This window comes from Platalea leucorodia, assembly GCF_965183815.1.
Source record: "Platalea leucorodia genome assembly, chromosome: 16".
NCBI lineage: Eukaryota > Metazoa > Chordata > Aves > Pelecaniformes > Threskiornithidae > Platalea > Platalea leucorodia.
The window spans coordinates 9622167-9649686 of record NC_138838.1 but is presented as its reverse complement, the minus strand read 5'-3'; the positions used below and the strand labels follow the sequence as shown (position 1 = coordinate 9649686).

At 45.6% G+C, this 27520-nt stretch overlaps 1 protein-coding gene across 7 annotated transcripts in view; it reads right to left on the bottom strand.

The window, feature by feature from the left end:
- The window catches only part of USP32 (ubiquitin specific peptidase 32), a gene marked incomplete at its 5' end in the record, with an annotated part of 116948 nt that overhangs the window by 84766 nt on the left and 4662 nt on the right, over positions 1-27520 (bottom strand). The window contains one exon of one of the 7 annotated variants that reach the window (XM_082328395.1): positions 15477-15491. The exons of 5 other annotated variants lie outside the window; for them this stretch is intronic. Of the gene's footprint in view, positions 1-3092; positions 3148-15476; positions 15492-27520 lie in introns of those variants that run through there. One more of the 7 variants, XM_082328396.1, reaches the window with a different exon arrangement.

The window sequence follows — 27520 nt, the reverse complement described above, 5'->3', positions numbered from 1 at the left end:
CAGAGACCTCACCAGCACTTTGCAAAACTATTCTGTTTTTATCTGTTGTGTCTTGACAGAACCAGGACTTGTAGCATAAACAAACCTTGTTCTCAGGCAGCAGAGATTATTAGGCAGTATAGGGTTTTTAAGGACAAGTGGTTTACTTGCTAAATCATTAAAAAAAAGAATGTCTAAAATTATAATTACAAGTCAGATCCTGCCACCATCCCACCTTAAAGTATAGGCACAAACAGCTGACTTGGTATTTGATGCAAATGAGGAAGCAGAAACCTCTAGTGAGGAGGTCCTTCCTCTAAGAGGAAGGAAAATGGATTGGAATGATGGTTAATGATGATGGTTAACAACTCATATTTTAAAAAAAATGCTCCTACCGAAAGCGGTTAAAAATATGTATTACATTAAAGCTCGCTGCTTTTCACAGCTAGCTAAGTTGTTTAGACTTATACTGCATTTTTGTATGACATTTTAAAAAAATCCAAACTAAAGTGACATCTCTTATGTCCCACAGATACAAATGATGTCTAACAAGCAGTAGAATTTTGTTTGAAGAGTGCTTTAAAATAATTTACTTGATCCATTGTATGCACCATGGCTTGCACCAAATTTAATAACAAAGAGATATTCTAGATTGGAAAATCAGACTGGAGGCTTACAATGGCAGTGTCTTTGTTCAGATTAAATTAAGCATGTTCTCAAAGGCATTGAAGCAGGAACCTAGAGATAAGACTTTGTATGCTAACCATGGATTAGATCTGGCAGTAAGTTTTTAATGAAGCCTTATTGGGGAGAGCAAGATTCTAGATGTTGCTACTATTTAAATGTAATGTCAAAGGTAAATCAAATTAAGATACAGTGAATTTAGACTTGTATTAGATGAATTGAGCTCCTCTCTTCTGGTGGAAAAGTCTATATATGCAAACCTAACTGTAACTGGCCACGTGTCCTTTTGATTGCTGTGATTTATTTAATTAGCCGCTAATCACAAATTAATTCATAAGCACTTAGCAAGTATCTTTAAGTGTCTTTGCATCATTGTCAAGTATCTGTGGAAAAACAGACATTGACTGCTGCACAGAAGCTGCAGAAGGCTTGCAGCACCGTTGCCTTCTTGGCAGAGCAGCTGTCGGTCCCCAGGAGGGTGGCTGCAGTCCACAAGGCTACCAGGAAAAAAAGTCACACAGACTTCAGCCGAGGCTGAAGTGGACATCTGCTAAGGAGAAGGTGTTTCAGGTCGCATTGAAGAAGCCTGAACTCAAAAGAGATAAGCCAAGTAATTGTGGAACTGCTGCAGTGAATCAAAAACAATTCTGAGAAGAGCGGGATGAGTCCCTAGGATTTTCTGATTTAAAATTCACTAAAAACAGGAACTAAAAATGCAAGTTCTAGGCCCTGCTCTATTTTTTTGCCTCTAAATCTCTGCCTCTCTCTCCCCAGTAGCTGTCCCCCCCCCCATCCCGGAATACTATTAATTTTTTTAAGGATCAGTTGATTTTTGCAAACTACTTCGAAATATGTAAATGTATTATGCTATTCTATGTAAATGCTGCACTCTATTCTCCTGAATAGTTGCAATCTTTATGTTGAGGATGATATAAAAAAAATACAAAACATTAGGCTATTCTTTAGTATTTGTACTTAATCCAAGGTCAGGAAGTTTTCAGCCCAAAGATGAAAAAGCATCCAGAGAGCTAAAACTAAAGCCAAAACTGCCAGAAGTGTTGTGTAGAAACACCAGACAAAAAACCCCACAAAATAGCATGAGGGGACAAGGAATTGAGAGATTAATAGGAAAACTCATGTCAAAGGCCTAGGTCAAATGGAGCAGAAGGGATCTCAGATTTTCTACTTCCACAGATTAATAGCCCGTACCACCAAAGATTCTCTGACTCTCCATATCTCATTAATATTTCCCTATAATTATTACTTAGTTGTAATTTTTTTTAAGTAGCTTTGTATTATTTTTATGGATTATTTACAAAAAGCAGAATTCTGCTAAAGCATGCTATGGGTCATCTTTAGGAATTTGGATATTAGGAACCCGGTAAGGGAGTCTTCTAGGTTTTTGTTACTCCAGCAAGCGAACCTCTGGTCATCAAAATCAAATTTGTGACTAGGAAAATAGGTGAGCATGTGAATGCTCAAACAATCATTTAGGGCTTAAATTTTTACATGTCAAAGGTCAGCATTTCAGTATGTCCTCTATTTAAGAAACCATTCCTTGTCTGTCCTGATCTGCTCCAAGCAACTGGAGGCAGGGAGGGCAAGTCCATCCCAGGCATTTAAACTTGATATATTTTTGTTTGTTTGTTTTTGTTTTTAAGAAAAAAAACCTAAACCTGAACAAAACCACAGTCCCACACTAGAAGCATGTAGAAAACTTCATTTTCTCAAGTGGTCACAGGGCAGAAATGCAAGAGTAGAATTTGTAATTGTGTTTAATGGATTCTGGTCAGACAAGTCCTATTCACTGCACTAGGATTTATTTTTTTAAGACATTTATGTGCTTTTGAAATGTAGATCCCAAATCTCCAACACAGACACAGCTAACAGAACGATCTTCACCTCTCAGTCTGGAAGGAAACTTGGTAAAGGACTGTAAGAGCTGATTATCATCTGTAATTTGTGTTTATTGCCACCAGTGAGGATTCGAGACACACTGTACAAACATGAGACAACTTTTACCCCTTGCTGCTTCACAGACAGTCCTGAATGGAGTGCAGCAGAGCACATCTCAAATATTTGAAAAGAGCAGAAGGTGGGAGAGATATCAAGGCGCAGTAAGAGTATTTGTTCACCGTAGGCCTGCAGTGTTCATAGCTAAATGGTTTCATATCTTTCTAATTATAAGGAACTGATGAATGAGAGAAATACCTCGAATCATTATCTGCCAATCTAATTCTGATGTTATCAGAGGGAGAGGGGAAAATACAAAAGGCTTCCTCAAAGAACTACATATGCAAATTGCAACTTTTATCACATCCCACATTTTCTAGGAAACAAGTGGTTTAGAATAGTAGTCAGAGGGTGACATTTGCTACAGATTTATATGAACTGGGGGGTGGGGGGAAAGAAAACGAACAGATTCTTACCAGGACTCTCCTATGTCACACTGTTATCATGTAAGCTGTACTCCCACCCTATTGCCAGCATGAACTTTGTAGCAGAATATTGCAGGGGAAATGGCCATGGCTTTTATGGTCAAAGCTGAATAAAAAAAAAAAAAAAAAAAGGAGAAGAAAATAAATGTAATACTTATAGAACTCAGTTTTAATAAGCTCACTGTAACTAGCAGTAGCAGATAGAAGATTACATTAAGACTTCATTTTCTTTTCTCAGGAAGCCCCACCCTATTCTTAATAAATGTTGTGTTTATTTTTTAACCACAAATACTCAGCCAGGATTTCTGCAAACCCAGCGATCACCCCCCTTGTTGAAGGGATGTGTTAATGAACACGGTGCTCACCAGGGTTGCGGCATGGTGTAGCCAGGGGGCTTCTCAGAGCGAGAAGATTTGGACTTTTCCCCCTGATTTTCAGTAGGAGGGCACTTCTCTTTCTACACCTGCCGTATGGATCCCCATTCCCAGCACTTGTTCAAGCAGTTGCCCTTCCCCAGCCACCCGGACACTGCTGCCTCTGCCATAACAGCCAGGCCCTTTACGCCTGGGCTGGCAATTGTCCCCTGCTGCTTCCCAGCAGCAGCAGGCACTTCATACCTTCCTCTTTCCTAATGAGTCACTACCACATAAGCAGGGTGGGGAGGCAGGAGAGAATGGGTGTCCCTCTGCCCCAAAGGGCTGAGTTTAGTGACAGTACAGCATGGAGGCGACGGCTACTGCTACGCAGGCAATAGTGACGGGAGACCTGCTACGCACACCCACAGGCAGCAAAAACCATGTATTTCAGGTTGCAGCAGACATGGGAAGAGGGGTTTGGACAGCAGTTCCCAGTCCTCTACAGGATAAGACAGCGAGGGAAGTGGAAGCATCCCACAGGCCTTATTTGGGCTGTGGGCAATCTCTGTTTAATTTTGCCACCCCTTTATAAGAGACTTAATATTTTTGCTGAGCCACTTCCCTCTGGATGTTTTTGTTCGGAGAGTTCATGACAGGTTTAAAGCCACTCAGAATTGCTGCTCATATTACTACTCAATACGTAATTTCAGCTCATGTTATTAATAGTGTTATCTACACAACCAAAGAAAATGAGGTATGTCACACACGTTCTTAGCTATTTTAAGATTTGTGGGTAAGTGATCCCCTACTTTTACTGCAGCTGCCTTTGAAACACACAGAAGAAAACACCATAAGGCACCCTCCATTCTTGATGTTCTCTTAAGTAAAGCTTCCCCGTGCGTAGAAGGGTGACACAATCACACTTGAGGCCCACAAAGAACAATAAAAAACCTTTTTTTCCTGGCAGACTTTGCTGACGTTCCTCCAACCCAGAAGAAACAAGGTGCCACAACTAACAAAAGTCACAAGCTATGTGTAATGCATTAGAAACTTTTATAAATACCACATCCTTCCTGATTTTCTATCAACCTGTTTGATTGTGCTGTATATGGGGAAAAGTGTGACAGAATTAATCAGCCTGCTGGAGTGAATGCTAAAGGAACAGATGAGCTTTGGAAAGGCTGTCGCTAGCATTGAAAAAGAAAAACTGTGACAAAAAAAAAAAAGCAAACCTAGATCCAGAAGCATGTCATTCAGAAAGTGAGACATGCTATGATTTATCAACGTAACCAAAATTGATGGGAACATAGATCTCCCATTTCAAAGTGTTGTCTCTGTGTAGATTAAGAGTAGTATCTGTCACCAGGAAACAATGGGAAAAGAAATATGTTTGATAAAAGCAATTCTGTACTCTCTTGTAGACAGAAAACCACTGCGTTGTTGGAATGGAAGTAAAGGATTTCTCTGCAGTTCCATCCTCAGCAGCAAAAAAGAGCGTTGTAACAAGAGGAAGTGCAAATAATTAATAACAGAAGATCAAATGAAAGGAGTGGCTTTGCAAGAAGTGACTACTGTTTACTCTGTTTCAGAAAAGTCCAAATTGCCTTGTAGAAAGAGGATGCTTGCATCGCCCCCAGAGTGCAACAGCAAACCCGGTGCGCAGCAGGCACTGGCTTACCACTGTGGCACAACAGGGCAACTTTCCCTTTCAAAGAGCAAGCTTCTTTCTTCTCAGCTCAACAGCTGCTGCACACAGGGTCTCCAACATCTTAGCGGTTTGATTGTTGTATATAGAAAAAGCAATACCAAAGCATAAAACACGTAACAACTTCATGAACGTTTTGCCAGCAGCTGATACAATGGAAAGCACATCTCAAAACAGCAGGACAGCGGAGTAAAAGAAAAACCACGGAGCCAGTACTGTCATGTCATTTGGCACATCCTTGCACTTCCCTTAATTCCGTTTCAGATCTTGGAAGGGAAGGCCAAAGCATCTTATTTGCTAATTAAGGTTTCACACAATTCAAACACTGAACAAACAAAGGACATCCCCGAATAGAGAAAGCTGCCAGCCTTCGTGACCTTGCCAACAGACTGAGGTCTCAGTTCAGTGCTTTCACAACACAGATAGTAAAAGAACTCTGGACCACTGCACATACAAATGTGTATGCACGCACACACACGCATTTTTATGCTGATACGCAGACACTACCACTGATCGTGATCCAAAAGTTACACTTCCCTGTTTGAGTTAAGAACACTCCAGACACCCTACAGACAGGGATTAAAAAAAAAGAGACATTAAAATAACAGACCTCTATCTTATGGTGTGAAACAGGTAATGGAGAACAGGTCAATGAAGAACAGCTGATCAAGGCAACAAAGCAGCAAAAAAAGTCCAATGGCTTGCCATCTGCTCAAACCACTACATCACACCTCATCCCCCTAAATACGGCAAGAAGCCACAACAGGATGCAGATGACCAGATTGTTTAGTTGTCATTTCAACTGAACACGCCGCAGCTGGTGATGTGTTACAGCGGACTCTCAAAACCAAACATGACATATCGCTGCTGGACAAATAGCTCCTTCAACGTTATGCCTTGCCATTTTTGTGGATTGATTGTACCCATGCAGCAAGGTAAAGCATTAGGAGTTAACCAAAATTTTGCCTACTATATTAAGCATTTGCATGTGTTTTTATTATATAAAGCATACTGTTAAATGATCCATAAAAGCCTTTGGCACTCACTCTCTGTTTGGTTAGAAGCCCAGCTACTCCTAGAAGAGCTTTTGGCCTAGCAGCTCCTTTCAGCTAATATAATAAAAATTAGGCCTGGAATATTGAGTAGACTCTTGAGCAGATTCTTAGCAATAGAAGACAAGGTCAGAGTAGCTGGAGGTTGCCAAATTGTTGCAGCTTGAAAAAGAAAATTGGTACATTCAAGGAAGGGAGCAATTTGAAGTTGTTATAAAGCACATGGAAGCCACGATGACGGGCAAGTTTCTCCTCTCATTTCTCTTTCTCTTATCACTTCCCGGCTGTGTCTTCCACTTTCAATTTATCCTTCCATTTTTACCCACACAGTTAACTAACAGCCTTCTAGTTGAGATTCTGCTGTTTTTAGTGATGAGGGACCAGCTGTGCAGCCCTGCAAGCCGGTGCATGTATGACCTTGAAATTTTCCATTTAGCCAATCAGAAAATGCCTTTAAACAGTGTTTCCTATCTCCCAGAGAGCATCTCTCAATTTTTAGCATTAGATATATATCACTTTATAACATCCAAAGTGGTGTGCAAACGTTAGCTAGCTAATACCAACAAAAATCTCTCCTCTCCCAGCCCATACCTTGTTATGTTTAAGTAACAGTGCCTCCATTTCACTGAAGCCAGCCTAGGGAGTTCTTGTTGCTTGCTCCTCTGCAGGAATATTGAAACAGAATGAGAATGAAGATAGCTGTTAATTTTATGTCACAGCTAGGAAAGTGTGATCTGAAGACCTTCGGTTTCTCCTTAGTCTTTTAATTGCAAAATTATACTTCAAGATTTGACACAAGTCTCTCACCTCCCTGTTTTCAAGCTACTAGCAAGCAAAACCAGACAAAAAAACTACTTTTTTTTCTAATCTGCAGAGCCTGCACAATGCTTTAATTTCAAATAGGTGAAATACTGCTAATTACTAGCATATTCTAACAGTCCTTGTGATTTTACAGAGAGCTATGTCAAACTAAACCAAATTATAGGTCAGAATGTGCCCATCTTTTCATCATTATCACTAGTTTCCTTTGTGGTTTATGCCCCCCCGCAACATGTGTCTCTACCAGGTTCTCTGAGCCTCTGGCTAGCATTGCTCAGCCGCTCCGTAATTATTCATCACACTAGATCCAGCAACAAGACATTCACAGCATGATCTTCTCACATTTTGTTTAAACTTTAGGTACAACAGCAGATAATAGAAAATTTAGATTTTGAGGCAAGAGACACTGGAATTTGGGTGGAATCAGATGAGTAACAGAATTATTGCTATAAAAAAAGGGGGGTAAAAAAAGATTCTTGAGCAGACATAATGCCTGCCTTTTTCTGGATAAGCACTAATCTAGACCCTAGAATACTCCCACTTCTAGATATGATGCTTAGTAACCCATTCCTAATTTCATCTTAAATTTTAATTATAATAATGGGAGTGTCCCCTAAATAAGTTCGATCACGAGTTCCTGTGACCCTCTTCCAGATCCCCCACTTTTTGCTTTTGCCATCAGACCTACACGAGCTCAGCAGTGCTTTGACCAGCGGTGTCCGATAGTTCTGCCCCACCATTCCCTGTAGCCACCCATCGCCTCCCTCCCTGCAATTAGACTCCACCTTCTTAAGACAGAGATGCATGCCCTGCATCTGCATAGCACCTAGCACAACAGGATCTTATCTAGAGCCCCGGCTGTGGATTATACAAGCAATAAATCATCAAAACCAATTTTTTTCTGCAGATTAATGTTACGTAAGTTATGCCTGCCATAAAGTATAAACAGCATAAAATGCACCTCTTTGCATTCCAGCTTGTTGTGGAAGATCATAAAAGCACTTAATATATTATTTAAGCCAGTTAAGCTAGATAGCACAACTGCACTAATTAGCAACAATTCTCCAAATCCCCATATGCCAGACAAAGGATCACGTTTAGCATTTTCAGGCTGGTAGGAGGGAATCAGAACATTGCAGAAATTAAATGGCACACACTGCTTATTTTTTTCTTCCTTCTGCCTGTCTCAGCAGAGCCTGTGTTTCACTACAGCTACCCCACTGCACTATCAATACAAGAGACTGAAACCCATCACATAAAGAAGGCTGGCCTTTTTTGGTTTTATTATTTTGAGCAGGACAGAGTGCTCAATGCTTTAAGAAAGAGAAATGAAGCCACTTCTCTTGATAGCTACATTCTGTAGGCTGGAGGGGAATTTCCTTGTTTTTTTCTTTTTAATAAAACCAAAATAAAAAAAAAAATACCCCCAAAACCTGACTTCCTCTGGAAAATCCATGAACTGAAGCAAGTGTTAAGTGGAAATTTAAGAATACTCCAAGCACTGGCCACCCTTCTTGCATACAGGGTCAGGCACGGGGCAGCGTGATGTGAGGCACAGGTATGGGAGCAGGAGAAAGACAGGATCCGTGAGGTGGGATGTGCCCGAAAAGGGCAGCAGTGACAACAGAGGGCTGAGACATGAACACTACCAGGAGACTGAACTTCGTTACCCCTTGCAACCCTGGCACACATCACGTGCCCAGAAGCCTCATCACACCGCGTGCCAGCGGGCAGCCAGCCCAGCGGCACCGATTGCCCTGGGAATCGTAGCCAGCCTGACACTCCTGTGCAAAGACCAAGATCACTGGAGGCAGATAGCAAAATCTTCTAAAGGAGCAGGGAAAGAAGATACAGATTCGAGAGCCTCTGCCATAAAGGGAGGCTTTGAAATTGAGGGTGCCATGACTCTGAGAGGGGAGAGACTTAATGCAGACAGTCTCCTGGCTCTGAGCCCCAATTGCTCCGACTAGTTGTTATTTTTCATGCTCTTTATAAGCACAGATACAACATGGCAAAAGTTTTTCCCCACTGAGTTGTTCAGAGAAAAGCCTCAAGACTGGGAACAAAAAACAGGACAGGAAAACCCCTCCTGGTGGCCTGACATTTTATTTCTCTACTGCAGAGAGAGGAAAATCCCTTTTTATTCCTCTCCAGTTTTTATTATTTTATGATTTATTTTATTACTTTATTCCTCTCCATTGCAAAGAGAGGAAGAAATCTCATGGGAGAGCAGCTGTTTGCTGAGGAGGGCTCGCGGCATGCCCAGGGCAGAGCTGTGAACATAGGGCACGGGGCACGCACAGAGGGAGATCTGCAAGCTCCTCACTTCATCTCCCCGGCACAGAGCTGTGCACGAGGGGGCTGGCACTTTGCCCTCTGAACCAGCAGGGGTTTTTCCCCAGAGTTAATTTTCTTTATATCTAATTGAAAAAAAAGCATCACCAAGTTCTGTACAGCCTCCCTGAAGGCATCCTTGTCTTGATGGGCATTTCTCTACCAGGTTGTCTCCCTCTCTCTCTGCTTCAGGTTGTTTTCTTCCATTTTGAGGCTAGGAGAGCTCTTTCCTTGGCTCCCAGAGCAACTGGGCTTCCCACCTGGTTATGCCCACCTTTCTCCCTTGCTGTCGATTTCAAGGCCTCTCTTCCCTCCCAAGCAGTACTTAGTTCTCCCACTTCTCCCTCATTTCTTTCTTTTACTCCCTGCCTCTACATCGCGGCTCCTATTTGGCTTATGCATTCAGTGCCTCTCTGCACATCTTGCTAATCCCATGCAAACCCCTGCCGCATTCCCCAGGCAGAGCTGACCTTTTGGCACAGGCATACCAGTCTCATCATTTTCCAGGCTGCTTCTATTAGTTACTAAGATGGTGGGTAAATTTGTTAGGGAGGGGGAAGGGAACAAGGCAGATTTCACCTACCGCAGTTTCTATTACACGATCCAAAAGATTAACAAAAGTAGTTAAATTATTTTCCATATTAAGAGATACTCAATTTATAGAATCATAGGATCACAGAATCATTAAGGTTGGAAAAGACCCTTAAGATCATCAAGTCCAACCGTTAACCTATCACTGCCAAGTCCACCACTAAACCATGTCCTCAAGCACCACATCTACCCATCTTTTAAATACCTCCAGGAATGGAGACTCAGCCACTTCCCTGGGCAGCCTGTGCCAGTGCCTGACAGCCCTTTCGGTGAAGAAGTTTTTCCTAATATCCAACGTAAACTTCCCCTGGCACAGCTTGAGGCCGTTGGTGCAGCTTGCGGCTGTGCAGATTTGATTTTATAAGCAGCAGCAAAGGGATGGGCTTATTAACATCTCATTAACAATGCCTATTTCAGTTTACATAAAAACTTGAAAACTTCCGAAGCACAATAAGAAGGAAAGACTTTAACTATCCTGTTTCTTACAGGCTGCAAGTTGCAAAGTATGGAGGAAGCTGATAATGCTCTTTCAGTTCCTGAGGACTTCAAACAGCTTAAAAAATAGTTATATGACATTAGCAAACATCATTAATAAGCTCACTAACATCTGGCTGAAAAGGTAAAGACAAACATCTACAGAACTGTTGAAGTGTTAAGTAATGTAGAAACACCTGAAGATACATCTATTGACAAGGAGGTGTCCAGCATGCGAGGTTAGTCACTAGCAGCTTTGGGCACCATGGAAGGTTTGGCTAGCTGTGTCTTCCAGTAGGGGAATACTTGGCCCACAACTCATCAGATCTTGCAAGAAGAGATTAAGTGGATAAAATTGATGCAGATGTACCTGTGGCCTCTACACACCGCTGGTCACAAATTGTGTTTGTGTTCTTTACCACATTAGTTCAAACAAGTGATTAAATGAGCAACTCCGAACACTTAGCAAACAGGGACTCCTATGGTATATTAAGATGCCTTAATAATGCCACATAACTATGTCCAAATTCTCTTTCAGATCTCTTCTCCCAATACAAGATTTATTAACTTGAGCTGTATTTATTGGCATCCAGCTGCAGGGAGAAGACAGGTCTCCAGTTGACTATGAAAGTTTTCATCATCCTTAAGCACCAGGAATTTCCAGATCCAATTAGCAAAGCCTCCGCCCCTACAGTCTGAGCAGTTGCGCCAAGTATCATTAATCACTCTATCAAATGAAGCGTTCACCACCCTCCTGGTAGGAACAAGTTACTGAAAAACATTCCTCATTACAATTCCTATTTAGTATTACATTGCAATACATCTGACAACGATGTTTGGTTTTTATGTTTAACTAAACCACGTGTACACGCAGTTGGTTTAAGTATAATGTAAAGTACCTATATGCATATCTGCGTTTATCAGCTCTCCTTCCCTGTGACCTACCAGTAAATAAATATTGCATCAGATGCCTGCGTATGTTATATGCAGCCTGACTCATCACATCACACGTGGTATTCATGCTAAATCTGCCTAAAACAGCAAACAGCAGCATAAACAGAGCATCTTCACAGCTGTTTCCTTTTTGGCTACGTGCTTACTCTTGCACTGGAAGAGCTGCTGTACTAGAGAAGTTGGTTAATGTTTGCACTTCCACAGCTCCTGGAAGACTAAGACACTCAAATAGTAGAAATTAATATTCACAAAAGAGCTGTCGGGGAAAAGGAAAAGTTTTCCCTAAGGTGCACTGTTACAGTCAGTGTGTTTGACTGGCACTTAGGCTCCTTTTCCTTCACAGGGAGAAATACGAGATGCATAATCTGTTTGTACTCCTGACTTTTCTCCATCCAATTAGAACATTGTTTGAAAGGACTCTTTCCCTTAAGTAAGCAATATAATCCGACAGATTTACATAAATGTGGTCTGGGTTATGCCATCTTCCAACGTGACAGGCTTCAAAGTAGAAGTAATGTTGTCTTCCAGGGGGGCAGGGGGAAGGGATACAGCCACAGACTTCTGAGGACTCAAAGGCATGTCTCATGCCTGATCTCGCAGGAGCGGACTTGTCCACAAGACCTTACATGATGAACAAAATGAACTGAAATCTGACTCAGTGCTACCAAAAAAATTCAAAAGAGGGAAGGTTTATAGCTTCAGTGGTCAGAGCACAGCTTTGAACATTACTATATGGTTCAGCAATGAAAAAAGGCATTTTGCAACCTCGGCTGTCCGGTCTCCTGCTCTGCTACTGTACCGAGTAGCGCCAGAGAAGACTACCAAGACTGCTCCCCTGCATACCAGGTTAATGGACAGCAACTAAACAGAGCAAGATCCTCAGATGAAGACAGGCCAGGGAAGTCCACCGGTACCTCCTGCTTGTATATTTATCACTTTGGCTGAGCTCTGGGTGCAGCGTATGTTGAAAGGTAGAAGAACAAAGACTAGGATTTTCAAGGTGAACTCAAGGCCTTCTCCATCCTCTGAAACAGTGAAGTGTACACGTGATAAGCCAAGAGGGCCGCTCCATGCTGTAAGTCACATGCTCTGTGGAAGCTGTAATCTCACAAGGACACAGATATGGCCATGCAAATACGGGTTATGCCTATGCTAACAACCAGCGTATGTCCCTAGAGCTCCTAAATGGCTTTTAATCTAGCTGCTAATGTGTGTGAAAGCTTGTGCTGAACCAGCTTCATTTCTCTTGTGCTCCTGTTAGCCAGGAACATGCTACCCTTCGATACCCTGACTTGAGAGGTAAGAGCATAAGCTGGCTACTGCTTGGTTTAAACCTCTGGAGGTGAAAAGGAGAGGAGCTGCCTGCCACACTGGGGACAGATGTCATGACTGCAGGCAGCAAACACAGCAAGAGGGCAGTTGGTAACAGGCATTGAGAAACCAGCTGCATTTTCAACATCCCCTTCAACCAAACCACCTCTAACATAGTCCTTGCAAAAACCAGGCTGAAGCTAGCATAGGTACACTTACCTGCGCTACCACCACTGCTTCACTCTGCATAGCTTACCTTGTGTTAAGTAACATATAACATACTGTAAAATCGTAGTGCAGGCTAAACAAGTTGTAACATACCTCAGATGGTCATAAGCAAACCTAACTGCAAAGTGTTAGAAGGTAATTGTCTTTGTGTCTGCTCAGCACCAGCCTGTGCAAGGCTCCTGTGTCAGAGAGCTGACAGCAGAATTTTAGACATGGAGGAGGCAGAACGCAGACACAGGAGGGAAAATGCCACAAACATCTTAAGGAGACGTGTTGTCTTAATGGATTTTTGTCACCATTGAATTCAATCATAGGTAAAGGCCAAACTTCCCTAAGACAGCCTGAAAATAAGAACCTGTCTCTGATTCAAGACCCATCAATGGGTACTTTCCAAGGCTACTACCTGCACCAGGCATTTGGCTCAGCGGGTGCTCAGCATCGCCGGATGCACAGAGAAATGCTTGACCAAAACTATCCGAACTTCTGCCAAGAGCAGTGCCAGTCCCTCCGCACAGCCGTGCCCGGGGGAACCTCAGAGAGAGGGGGCCTTTGTACAGCCCTCGAGATGACTCCCGGTGCCAGAAGCGACCTGGCACAGGAGCACAGCTGAATCACAGCTGCGGCAATTACACTAATTGTCCAAGGGACAAAACAATTGCACTTGTCTGACTGGTCATGGCATGGCGGGAGCCCGACACATTTTTCTTTGTGAAAGCGTTTTGCCTTGAAGGAAATTTCCAAAATAAAGTCCCTTTAACTCCAAGCCTTTCCAGACTTCTTCCTGGCAAGCAAAATTTATTCTTTCTAAAAAGGAGAGCTTTAAAAGAGGTGTTTCCCAGGAGAGTGAGATCTCGCTGCTGTTGGCTTTCACCGCCATCTGTGAAGGAGGTAACCCTGAATTTCCATCACACTGTGATCGGAACTGAGGTCTCAACTCCAACCAGCTCCCTGAAAAACACCTAGGGTGCAGCCCAAGGTCTCTTTTCCTGGTGGCACCTCTGTTTCCCATCAAATGGGACTGCCTCCGTTACAGACATCATCCCTGGCCCCATGTGAGCCGGGCTCTCTGGCCCCTGCCTCGGGGCCGGTGCTTCCCCACAGCACGGCTCAGCAGCTGTGGTGGGAGAGCTGGAGAAAGGCCTGTCTTGAACTTGCCAGTGCACAAGCCGTGGAGGAAAATCACAATTGCTGCACCCGCGCTTGCAGATAGCCAATGCAGCACAGAGCCACACATCTGACTTGGGAAGAGCTGCACTTTGCACCACCTTCAGAGGCCAAAATAATCCAGACTGATGCACAGTTACAGGTGCTGGAATTGCTGCAGGTGCAAACCTAGCACCAACCAAGAGCCCCACACCAAGCTCCCACAGGTGCAAACAAAGCAAAGCAAGGGACCCTTCCCTCCCATTGCCCACAGGAGCCATTGACAGCATTGAACATCTTGACCACTACCAGCAAGGGGAAAGTCCAGGGGTTTCTGCCTATTTCTTTAGGACCACAAATGAATGGCAAAACTGATGGGGAGAGGTGACTCTGCTCCAGAGGGCCACAGTGTTGTGGGGCCGGAGGGCCCCAGCAGTCTCCGTGGTTGACGGAACTCAGAACCGGTGTCCAGGCACCCCCGGTCACCTTGGTCACCCCAGCACGTTTTGGTCCAAACACGGCTCTGTGGCAGTTTTCCCTTCCTACCTGGTGCGAGTGAGGCCCCGAGGAAGGGGAAGGGGGTCTGTGTGCTATGGAGGAGATGGGCTTTAAGGATGAAGCGGACAGAGCTGGGGCAAGGGACGGCACAGACGGCCAGGTGAGCACGGGCAGGGAGATCAGCCCATAGCAAGAACAAAGCAGAGTCGAGCTTCAATTTCACCTCTGAAATGTGGTTTGGGATCAAATTTGCAGAGAAGTAATCTTCCAAGGGAGCAGAGCATGTCAGAGAGGAGAGGACTTCTCTTCCTACACACTTCAGCATGTTTTAAAAGGCAACATAAGCTTGTGTTTAAGTCAGTTATATAAGCGTTGCTTTCCAAAAGATGAGTGGAGGAGTTACCTACACAAATGTTGACACGTAAAACAGCCATTGCCCTTTGCAAGAGAAAAATATCCCCTTCCCCGGACCAGAGAGATGCAAGTGCAGTGCCTGAGGATTTTGTTTTGTTTTCAATCTGGCTTTGCAGTAGGTCAGCCATGGTACCTTTGCCATCAATAAAAGCTGCGGATGGAGCAGCGTGGCATTACAAGGAGCCCGGTGTAACCACATATTTCCACTTAACAAGTGACTGCCAGCCCTTATTTGATTAATGCCATTAGGAACGAGTGGCCATTGTTTACCTTGTAATTTATTAGAGGCAGGCTTTCCAGAAGGGACTTCAAGTAGGCACCTAATTCTTACGGACTTTTAATTATAATTGAATACCTGGCTTCATTAAGCACCTCTGAAAACCCGATCTGAAATGATTTGGCAGGAAGAGAAATGTTTCTGAGCCTTACGACAGGGTTTGTCCTTGGCAGTTTTTTAAAGAAAGGATGCAAGATTTGAATGAAGTGGAAGACTAACCTGTGGCTTTGGCAATTTGTAGACCACAGAGAAGGATCTGGCTGGCACAGCAAAGGAGGCAGCCTTTGTGACGGGCAGTGAGAGTGCTCCACCGTGCAAGACCCCACTCATCTGCTGCGCAGACGGCCTTGATCAGGACACCTTTAAAATTGTGAGATATTAAATAGAAATTAGCAATAGAAAAGTCAGTGGCATCTCAGGGTCTTGAGAGAGAGGGAGCAAATAAAACCTAGGAGTTCGGCAGAGGGAGCAAAAAAGCAGGACAAGACACTTTGTTCTGTAGCTTTCTTGCACGTCTGAAAGTTTTTACCTCATCATTGGTTTCAAGTCATCTGGACATCACACTTCTAGTTTAAAAAAAAACAAAAACAAAAAAACCAAAAAACCAAAAAACCCAAACCCACAACACCACCACAAAAAAAACCCCAAAACAACAACAACAAAATAATCACGTTTCACATACACTGTTCAGGTTTTCGAAACAAGTACTGCTACGTTATCCTTTCACATGATGCCCCGTGCTCCCTGGCTACAGTGGTTTGGTTCCCCTGAATCACTTACGCCACAGCCACAAACCTCCATCTCGTACCATCCTCCCCACCGTGGGACATGACCTGCCCGTTCCTGGTGCATCATGGCATAACCACACACAGCCCCAGTCATGGCCCAGTGCATGTAACAGACCAAAAAAACCCAGACGCAGCATTTGCTCCTGCGTCATGTGCAAACATTTGCAACACATCCCAGGTTTGGCCACAGGAAGAAGCAGGGTGAGAAAAGCAGTAAAGTAGTTCCCTTCCCCCCTCCCTGCACAACAACAGCTCTTCTGTAGCCTGAAATTTTTCTCTTTCACCCTACAACATTAAAAAGGAATTCCCAGTCTTGGAAACCCCTCAATTCCCTTTTCATGTCACCTTCAACATGCTTCGCCCAGGGTGTCACCAACCTTGGGACGTGCAGGAGCGACTCCTGCAGAGCGACAGAGGTCCTGCTGAAGACCCAGCTCCCCCATGTCCACACAGAGACATCAAAACACAATGCTCCTTCAGTGCTTTCCCAGCCATGTATTTAATCAGTTTATGTAGTGAAAAGGAATGCCTGAGATGTGGATTTAGAGTGCTATGCCAATACCTATGCCAACCCTTTTTCTTTACAGTGCAAGGAACTTTTGAGACCCTTTAAGAAGTCACTTAGGAAACTGCATTTGCCCCAGCACCTCCCCACAGAGAAAAAACTGAAGTACACAAAGGAAAGCTTGACCGTCATCGGGGACCGCATCGATCTGTTTCTCCAGAGGTACTGCAGAGCCTCCGAAGTCAAGCACTGGCAGAAGTAAGGGTCTCCTCTTACCCAGCACCGGTGGTACCACACCGGCGATGCTCCCAGCGAGATGGGCTCTGCCCCTGCTGCTCCCAGCGGGCATTTAGCCACCTGCTTTGGCCTTACATTTCCAGGCAGTGGCAAGGAGATTGGGTGTCAACAGGAGGCTTGTATAGCTTGCTCTAACTGCTGAACGCTCACAGATTTTGCAGGTAATTTTAGCAGAGGCCGTGCGGCACTTACTCCTGCCCAGCGTGAGGCCACTTTTGATGTACTGCTCATCAGCAACATCCCTTTGCAAGTAAAGGGGCTCTTATGTGGGCACCTGAGTTAACAGATAATCCTTCTCATGCTTAGGGAAGAACAGTTCTTTAGAAGTTTATAAGCTTTGGGGAGAAAAAAAGGGGGGGCAGGGGAGAAAGCTGTGCCAGGGGTATATCAGTGGTTACGCTCGCCACGCCAGAACTAGGGGGCAGAATGAGGAAGACGATGAAGTTCGTACTCACATGCACAATCCGCGTGTCTTTCTTTTCCCAAGGATGTTCTGGCAGTTCGTCTCCCTCTTCTCAGAGATGGATGCAAAGCAGCTGCAGAAGCTGTACGAGTACATCAAGACCAATCAAATGGATAAGTTTCTGGTAAGCATACAGGAAAGTTAATACCCCACAAGGTGTTCCTGCTGTGCTAACTTTAAGCGTATAACTATACCATGCAGCTTACATAGGCTGATCCATACCAAAGGAGAAACCTGCTACTGAGAAGCCTGTTTATCCAAAGGCCATGAATCCTGCAGATACTGCCAGTTCCTACCATAACGCAGGCACTGAGCTGTCACAACAGCCAGTAGCTTTCCCTGGCTGGCTCTGGGATGCTGAGCTGATGTCCCCAGCCCTGCAGTTTACAATTTTCAGAGCTCTTCACTGATCTCATGTTTCCAGCCGTGCTTTACAAACTAAATCTGATCCATAGTTTTATCTGACGATAGAAAAGTTAAACTTTCAAATAAGCAACGAGTTCAGGTAAAGCCTGTGCTTGCCAAAGCTCATTTCTGTGCCTGAGCATCAGCTACACAAGGGAACTGTAATGAACAGTTTCCCAAGAACACCGACTCCGAAGGGTTAACCCATTTAGGCACACTCATAGCCAACCATAAACATATCTCCTGAGCAAAGGCTGAGTACACCAGGAAGTTCAAAAGTCCACAAGAAACACATACTTGAAGAAGTTTATTAGGAAGAAATTAAAGCCAGATCTACAATTAAAAAAAAAAAAAAAAAGGGAGTCAACTAGGAAAATGTTTTGAGTAAATTAGAAAACTGCAGCAGGCGAGACCTCATTGGGTTACTGGAGCGCTGCTTGCTTCTCGTTAAAAAGGGAGCTGTGGTCATCTGATAGCTGGCAGTGATAAGGCCATAAATAAGTTTGAGGCCACAGGTAAACAGCTGTCTCCTCCAGTTAGAGAGAAAGGGGGAAGCTGGCCATGCAGCTTTTGCTTTAGTTTACAGGGAAGCAAAAGATTTATTTTTAAGGCTCTGAAAAGATACGCCAACAATGAGGAAAACAAAGTTATTGTAAAGAAAAGAGAAAAAAAAAACCAAACCAAATTCCTGTTGCTGGCATAAGACACCCGAGATTAATTGGGAGACATTAAAAAAAGCAACTGGCAGCTCCGGGAGGCAGGCGGCGACAGGCGTTCTTGCTCCCTTAAACTCACGAGCGCTGCGGAGGGCGAGTTGAGCTCCATTTCCAGCACGGCCCTTCTCAGGGGCTCCGCTGAGCCCAGGACATGACCCAGCTAAGGACAAGCCCCGCTGCTCCTGCAGGGCGCATGGCCAAGGGCAGCTCCCCATTGCCACCTCGGAACAAGTATTAAAAAGCAAATAACCCCCCCAAACACCTTCCCATCCTCTTGCTCCCCTACATAAAAACCACAACCAAGGCACGCAATTCCATATCTTCCTTTCCAAGGAGGGGGGAAAAAAAAAAAAAAAGGAAAAAACCTGAATGGTGGGTGACAAGCATTAGTCACGCTGCGTCGTGCGCTATGGGGATGCTCCGGCATGTGCCGAGGAGCGCGCACCAGCCTGCAGCCAGCAAGAGCCTGCCGGTTTTGGCTGCGCGGCGCTGGGGACCAGGCTGCCTCCAAAAAGGCCGGCAGAAGCAGCGACAAATTCTGCTGTTACGTAACGGTTGATAAATGCCTTTTGTTATGCAAGACAAGTGGGAGAAAAATAAGCATCTTTGCCCTTTGTGGGAAGGGAACAGCAGTCGGCTCCCTGCTAGAGCATAAACAACAGGCTGTGGATCCGGGGGGGACGGGGGACCGGCGTGCTCCACACAACAGAAATAGATTATTTGGAAACGCCTCATTGTTTAGATGAGCGAGCATAAAAATACAGAATCAATATGTAATTAGTAAGCGATTGAGGTTGTCAGCATGGTAATTTGATAATTTTGTGAGTTTTGTTAAAGGAGAGAGGCTAGCGAGCAGCCATCCGCTAGCCTTGTTCACCAGTCATCTTAAAATTAGGGATCTGTGTCCCCTTCTCTCACATTTGGGCTTTTAGGCTTTTTTTTTATTATTATAAAAAAAAAAAAACAAACACAACCACATTTGAATTTAAACACTGGTCCCAATTCTCTGTTGTTAGACTTACTGAAAATACCAGACCAGAGCCACTGCTCAGCTTAGAGCTAGAACAGAGCATCATTTTCCTTTCAATCTGCTGTCTCCCGTACACTGCCGAAAGCTGTAGAAAGCAGCCCTGCGTCTCAGTCAGAGAGTAAAGAAATAAGTTTTCTGGGCTAGCCGAGGCTCTGGAAATGGAAAAAAAAGAAAAGAAAAAAAAAAAAAAAAGGTCAAACATCATGATCACTGGCAACACAAAAGTTATTTTCTCTGGGATTGCCTAGAAGGCTGCGCAGCGCAGGCGGCCGCTCTCCATCCGGCTCCGCGACACCATCCCACCGCCCTTCGGGTGTTCGGCGCAGGGACCCATCGCCACCCCCAGCCATCCTCCCAGCGCACAGAGTGCCATAAAGCGACAGTGACATCCAGTGGCAGCGCACACCCGTCCACAGCACCCCCTCACCCGTGGCAGTGGGGCTGAGCGGCACCCACGTCCCATTACACACGCCTGAGCCCTGGTTCACAAGTGGCCACGAAATGGCACCGTCAGCTACTGACCATCTCCCCGCAGCACCTGAAAAACAACAGTCCTCTCACGAGCACGCTGAGAAGGGTTCTTGCTTTAAAACACAGACTGTGGGTGCTTGGGTAGACTGGGCTGGGGGAGCCAGGCTGCACAAAGAGCCGAGCTGGGCGTCAGCGCAGGGGAACAGAAACAGCACAGAAACCAGGGCTTCGCAGAGGCCAGCAGGACTGGGTGGGATGAAGCCTCGGATCTCAACTGCGAGGAACAAACACTTCGCAGGGCGAGGATTTGTGCAGATGGTACAGTCATTTCTCAGCTCACTGCTGCTGCCACCCAACAGGACCATGGTTAAGCAAGAGTTATTGCCCAAGCATGAGTCAATGTGTGCTGTTTGCTCATATAAATATCTTTAAAAGTTTTGTTGTTGTTGTTGTTTGTTTGTTTGTTTTTTAAAGCAATTATGCTGTCCTTCAGAAAAGCCAGATTCAGTTCCAGGACTCGAAGACAAGAAACTGAAGCAGCTCTACATCAGTTGGGGTCTCTGCAGAGGTACCAAGAGACCTGCAGGAACACCCAGGTCAGAGAGACAGTCACCACCCAGCAGCAAGAATGACACATGAGAGGTACTTGCATAGCCAGCGTCATATTGGCAGCAAGCAGGAAAAGCATCTTCTTGCTCAAGTAGAGCCGTCTACATTTGGTATTTTTGCAAAAGGATCAGCAGGTGAAGATGTGATCAGTGGTGGAGCTAGAGGGGTTGGGCAGGTTGAACTGCTGTCTCGGAAGAGACATAGGAGTAGGAAAAACAGCAGCAAGAGAAGTTACTATAGCATAAGGCAGTAGTAAGGAAGGAGAAGACAACCCTTTGTTGGCCCACGTCAGCTGGCGTTAATTAGTGTGTCTTTACATAGCAATCTGGATGCTCAAACCATACTTGTGGTTTGCCTTTGGGCCCACCCTCGCAGAGCCACACACACTTGTCTTCTGCAGCAAAAATGCAGACCAACCTGTAGCAGGCGTGTTTGCTAACCAGAGCGACTGGCAGCCTGTTTACTCCAGCCAGAACTCTGGCATACGCAAACCCCGAAGGAGGTATGGAAAAGGGACGTGAGAAGCAGTTGCTGATGAGATCGGCTTTGCCACAGACAGGTGCCACAGTCTGCCTGCGGAAGGAGGATTTGTCCCACATAAGCCTATTTTCAAGCTGCTAAAATGCAATCACATGTCCTGTGGGAGTTCTCATACACTCATAACCATCTTGCTTTTCATCTCTGTTCTCCCCAGCCTCTCTATTTACCTCTAAAAAAGTCCAATCTGGTATGTAACAGCTCCGAGGGAGCACTTAAAATCCAAATGGATAAACTGAAAGTCAAAAAACAAGAGCTAGCTAGACAGTGTGATCTGGGAGGCTGAGTAGGAGTCCCACACTAACCTGCCGGCTGTGCGGCTCCAGGCAGTCCTCCTCCGCTTGTCTGTTGCCCTGTAAGGATGGGGAAAATATCACCCAACCAATTCTTACGTAGAGAAATGCACCAGAGACACAAAGTACACGAACCACTAAAAATTAGTGCAACCGAAACATAATGAACATAGCAAGGCTTTGGGGTGGCTGGTTGCTTGAGAGCCTGCGTGACAAGCCATCACGAGCAGCCTGGCGTTCCCATCTCTCTGGTGACAGTGTATTTGTGGAATTGAACCATATGCAGAATCCACCCAGTAAAGCCCCCAGAGGACAGCTTGGGCATACCAGTATCAGCTCCTGTAGCAGATACAGCTTCTCAGCGGAATGATGCCTTCTATTTACTTTGTGTGTGGTTTTTTTCTTTTTTTAAAGGTTCTCACAGACAGCTTCAGAGGTCAACAGAAAGACAGAAATCACTTAATACAGTATCATCACCTGAACAAAAAGCAGGGAATAAAAAGACAGTCTTCATGGTTTCCCAAAACCACAAAATACTGAAATACTTGCAGCATCGTAGCAACAAGCTTCGATCCAAGCAAAATGAAAATTATATTTTAACCCATGTGACCTTATTTATTACTATCCTGGAGTTTCCTAACAGCTGTGCACCAGCAGCAAGACTTGATCAAGGATGTGTAAGTATCAGACCTACCTTTACTACATCATTCTTTTTTTCATAAGCCCCAATAATGGAGGAGCAGCGTCTGTAAGGAAAGGGGCAGCTGCTCCTTTCCTCGCTATGGCAGAAACCCTCTTCTGCCGAGAGCAGGGTCTGTTGCCCATTCATTTCTACTCAAACACACACACACACACGCAATCCCTCCACACGGTCAGCAGCCGTACCCACCGGGGAGGAGAGACCGGTGTACGGAATATATTCTGGTAAAAAAAAGTTTCATAACTTTTACACATACACTTGCCATTTCTAACTGTTTTAGGCAAATAATGGCCGTGAGCCCATACACACATCAGTGGTCTCGGCAGATGCAGCAGCTGCCGTCCATCGATCCAGACCGAGACGGCTGCAGCCCTGTTCGACTGCTGCTGCAGGAAGAGGCTCATCTGAGATGTAATGCTTCAGGACAGAAATAGAGAGAAGAGAAAATAGCAACGAAACCGGCTGGTTTGTGCTTTAGGCTTGGCTAGATTTGATTTATGGTGGAATCCAGGTTTTAAGAAAACATCAGAAACATCAATAGCTTGGCATGGAAAGCTTCTAGTCTGAGCAGTAAAAACCTAAAGATCCTTCCTTCCTACATGCTAAAAATCAGATGATTGGGTAGGGGGCTTAGTTATTGTCTTCAGACCTGAACCCCAGCAAGAAAAATCCCTCCTAGATCCCTTTGGAAGGGCAGATAACACAGGCCATTTTTAGAATCAAGACAACAGATTTTTTGTAAACGGCATCTTGGATCACATCCACAGACCTTGGCAAGCGACTAAAGTCCCTGGCTGTGCTGCCCGCGGGGGCATCGCTGCCAATCGCACGCCGAAAGTTGTTGGTGAGAGGCTGCGAAGGAGCATGTCGCGCGTTGCCCGCACCGGGCAACAGATTCAGCTTCTCGCACTGGGTTTCATTGTGCATAAGAGCAGAGGCTCGCGTGGTGCAGGCCTGCTTCAGCAGCAGAACATGAGGAATTTTCTTAGAATAATAGAATATTTCTTTCAGCTAAAGGTTTTGAGCTTGCTCCGTAGCGCACGCTCTATACACGAAATGTAGTAGCACATGTAGCTGCATCAGAAAAATACTGCATGCCCTCAAAATGTCACACTTGTTTAAGACAGAACTGAGCAAGATTAAAGCCTGCTCAAGACTTGGATTATTCTACAATTTTTCCAGTAGGACTTGAGGTGACTTAGAAGTGACAGGAAAGCTCTCAAGGAAAACTGAGCTCTGCCAGAAATAACCTCCCGGTTTCCTGACCAGATGACGTGGGCAAAGAGAAAAGATTTCACCTTCGGAGGTCCCTGCTCTAAAGGTACAATGAGAAAACCTTTGGTACAAACTCCGGGGTGCATCAGCGCCCCTCACGCAGCGTTACAGGGATTGCTTTTTCCTGCTGTTTAGTTGTGGAAGCTGGCGGGCAGCGGTGCTACCGCAGCAGACTTGCACAACTGCACGGCTTGCAGCGCTCTGCGCGCGTTTCCTAACTCGGGCTGTTTGCTCTTTTCAATTTAAATGGAGCGTCAGGGAATTCAGGGAGGTGTTGCACAACCTTGGCTTGGGCTCTTAAGGAAAGTAAGGTTTTCATGCATTTTATAAAGTGTCAGTGCATAATGTAGAACCGAAGAAGAAGGAAAAAAAAAAAAAAAAAAAAAAAAAAAGACAAGACACAAAAACCCATTTACCCCCAAACCCACAAACCTGAAGAGATGCAAGCAGAGGCCACTATCGCCAGTTAAGTTCAGGATAGTAAAGCGCACATTTTGTGCCATACAAAGCAGAAACTTTGTTCAGTGGGAAACAAAAGATGTCAGGAATAAGCAGAAGTTGCGCTGCCCGTGGCTCGGCAGCAGCGATGCCTGCGGGCAGGCAGTCACCCTGGGACGGACGCCCCCAGGACAGGAGCCGCCCCCGTCAGAGATCCACTACGCCTTCTGCCAGCCAGGAAGAGCTCCCCGTGCTTCAGGACGTCCAAGGGAGCATTTCTCTTAATGCTTAAAAAAACCCCAGACCACCCGCAAACAAGCCAGCCTGCCCCCAGCAGCTCGCCTCAAGCCGGTCCTAGGGGAATTGTGCTCCCATTTTGCCAGCACGAGGAAGAGTGCCATCCTTGCTGGTGTCAGGGTTTTGGACTTTGCTCAGGCTCAGCAGGGGAAGAAAGTCATTACTGGGAGGCAGCTTTTACCCAGCTTGATTTGTCACCTCCCCCAACATCAGCAATACAGCCTCACACCTCTGTTTTCAACACCAGGTTACCTTGACCTGGGCAGGAGCAGTTTGAGGTTTCATTGTTGTTAATTCTTCCTTCGTACCAGCTGAAGCGAACAGACTTCTTACTGAGTCCCCTGTTGTTGGTTTGTGCTTGGTAGTTTGGCTTCAGCACGCCCAAAATGTCAATGTTTCCCTGAGGAGAAGGAAAAGAATTGAGAAAGTTGCAGGAACACAGGCAGACACCCGGGGACTTGCATCTTTCACCCATTTCATTTGCATCTTTCCCCCATTTAAATTTGCATGGATATGACATATCGGGTACACAACCGCAACGGGCGCTGCCACAGCCCTGACGACTTCAGCCTCAGCACCGCTGCAGTCATCCTTGTTTTACAGAAGGTGAACCTGGCACAGAGACCTTACCTGGGCTCCTCAGGGTGCGGCACCTCGCGGTGGCACTCGGCCTCCCAACAGCCGGCCCAGCGGTTGGAGGCGTTTTTCCTTTGAAAACTGAAATCGCAGACCTGTGAAACGAGGAGAGACCTCCGCCCGAGCCCAGCGCGCAACGGCAGCTTTGCAGGTCATTTACAGGCAAACTGAAGACAAACTCAAGTGACTCGGAAACCTGAGGGTTTAAAAAGAAAAGCTCCTAGAAATGCTGATTTCCAGCCTTTCCTACGCGCAGGGCAGCCACACAAGATGCTTTTGTGCCGTGGCTGCTCACTTGCATGAGAGACTTTGTGTTCCTGTGGCTACTTTAGGGGGAAAAAAGACCAGCAAGCAGGGGAGGACCCACGGCTGACAGCTAAGGAGGGCTCCCGCCCTCCCGCGGTTCAGGCTTCACAGGTACCCGACAGGCTCGGTCCCTCACCGCGGCAGCTCACAACCAGCAGCTGTAGCGATTTGCCCGTAGAGGCCGGGATTAACGTCTTCACTTGGCGCCCACAAGAGCACCCGAGTATGAAGGACTACAGCAAGTGCCCAGGGGAACGTGGAGCAACCGGCACGGGTAGGGATCAGAGGTAAAAGCCCTCAGAGCGCCATTAAGAACCAGAACCAACTTCGTCACGCCGTTTCGCTTTCTCCTGATAACGCTCTCAGGCCGCCCCATTCCCGTGAAACGCGGAGGCTTGGGAGAAAAAGGGGTTTCCCTGGACACCAGTACAAGACACAAGAACCACCACCGCACCTGAAGCCTCGTTACAGACCCGCTCCACAGACCAGAAGACCATCCCCCCCCCCCCCCGAACGCAGGGAACAACCCCGCCTGCTCCTCCTCCCGAGGCTGCGCCGGCGGCGGGGATACAGCCCGCTTCCAGCAGCTTTTATGTAGCTGGAGATTGGAGGGAGCCGCACGGCTCTTCATCGGCTGCGAGCTTTTAGGGAAGTTTCCAGATAAATCTGCATGAATGGTCAATCAAATTATCAACAAGACAAGTTGAGAAGGGGAAAAACCAGACCGAAAATGAAGGATGGCACCTCTCCCCACGCAGCCGCTCTTCTTAGAGAGCGCGCGCCTGGCAATTGGGTCTGGTCCGTGGCAGCGGGCAGGACCGCCCTCTCTTTGCAACTCAGGACACCGCAGCTTAAAACGGGTGGTGGGCTCACATGGCTGCCGAGCACAACCCCCCCCTCAGGAGGGGGGCACATTCTGCCTCCTGGGTGCCTGCGGGGCTGGGGTTCTTCTGTTTGCTTTAAAATCTCATTACAGTCAACTACCAACAGCTAAAGGTATCCGCACACAGGCATTAGTGGAGCCTGAATTACCGAACTATAAATACCACTTCATCTGTTTTGGGAGTGCGTTGTCTAAAGATTCTCCTTTAAATAAATAGAATAGAAAAACTAAAGCCATCAAAACCTATAGCCCAGTTTCATTAAGTGCTTTTGCTTTTTAATTCAACTGCTGGAGTATCAGAAGATCCTCGGTGAAAAGGCAGCCACATTTACAACTCGGGACGCGGTAAAGAGTATCAAACACGAAAGGAAGGGGCCAGCTACGATGACAGCACCCCCAAAGCGCTAGGATCAGAGATGTATGGAAACCAAAGCACCTCGCTCAAGGCAAGCTGGCCAGCCTTGTACAGCTTCCAATGGCAGTAATGGTATCAGAAGTTACCCGAGCAACATTTATTCTGGTTTGGAAGTTAGCTGGATAAACCGGACGCTGCAGACTGACTGCACGACCTGCTCTCCCTACCGCTAATTAATTAAACCAAGAGCACTACAGACTGGCCTCGCCTCCCGGGGGGCCACACCGCAGCCAGCGGCGAAGAGGGGCGAGCTGACAGCAAGGGGCCCTAACCGGCTCCGAGGCGTGCGAGTCTCTTCCACCGCTGGGGAGCCAGCCCCGACGCGCCAGAATAAAGGCAACGTCAGCAAAGCAGCCCAGAGGAAAGGACGAACGCAGACCCGCTGCGAGCCGGCCTCAGCGCCCCAGAAGCTGCTTTCAGATCCGCTCAACTTCCAGCCTTGCTCTAACGCGCCGTTAAAAAAAGCAAACGCAGCCAAACACCCCCTTTTACGCAGTGACGCTAAGGGGAGGCAAGGGGGAACGAGAAGGTGGGTGGCTGTTGAAAGCAAAGTTTTAACCAAATTCAATGCCGATACTTGAAAATGCGGGAACACTATATTTATTCGGTCAATATTTCATTTTAGCAATACAATTACAGAATATCACAATGCTGGTTACAAACATAGTATGGTTTGATGGTTACAAATAATGTCGGGCGCTGCAGTCTGTGAGAAGTAGGATACGAAACGTGAGTCGACACGACAAGTAGGGTGGCCTTCCAAGTCTAGTAATGCTCGAGATACTCTCATATAAATGAAGGTGGCACTACAGGCAGAGATTCTGGTTTAGAGGTGGTTTTTGTATAAGTAGTTCGATTTATACAGTTATACAGTTCAAGCAACATCTTTTTTAAAATGCTATTAAATTAAAATCCCCTGTAGTTCAATAAAGTATAAAAATAGTACTGAACCTGGTAATATTCAATAAAATGTAGAGTTCATTCACATCATGAAGTAGTAAAGAAATTGTAAAGTTGTAGTTACCATGGCAACATCGCTTCCCATAGAGGAATATACATAAAAGAAAAAGTTACACGTATGGTACCTGCGACAATTATTTAGCGATCCAACACTGAACTTGTGCACCACAAACCAAGTTTCTAAATATCTCTATATATTTATATAGTATATATTTTTTTAATCTTAAAATTTACTTTTG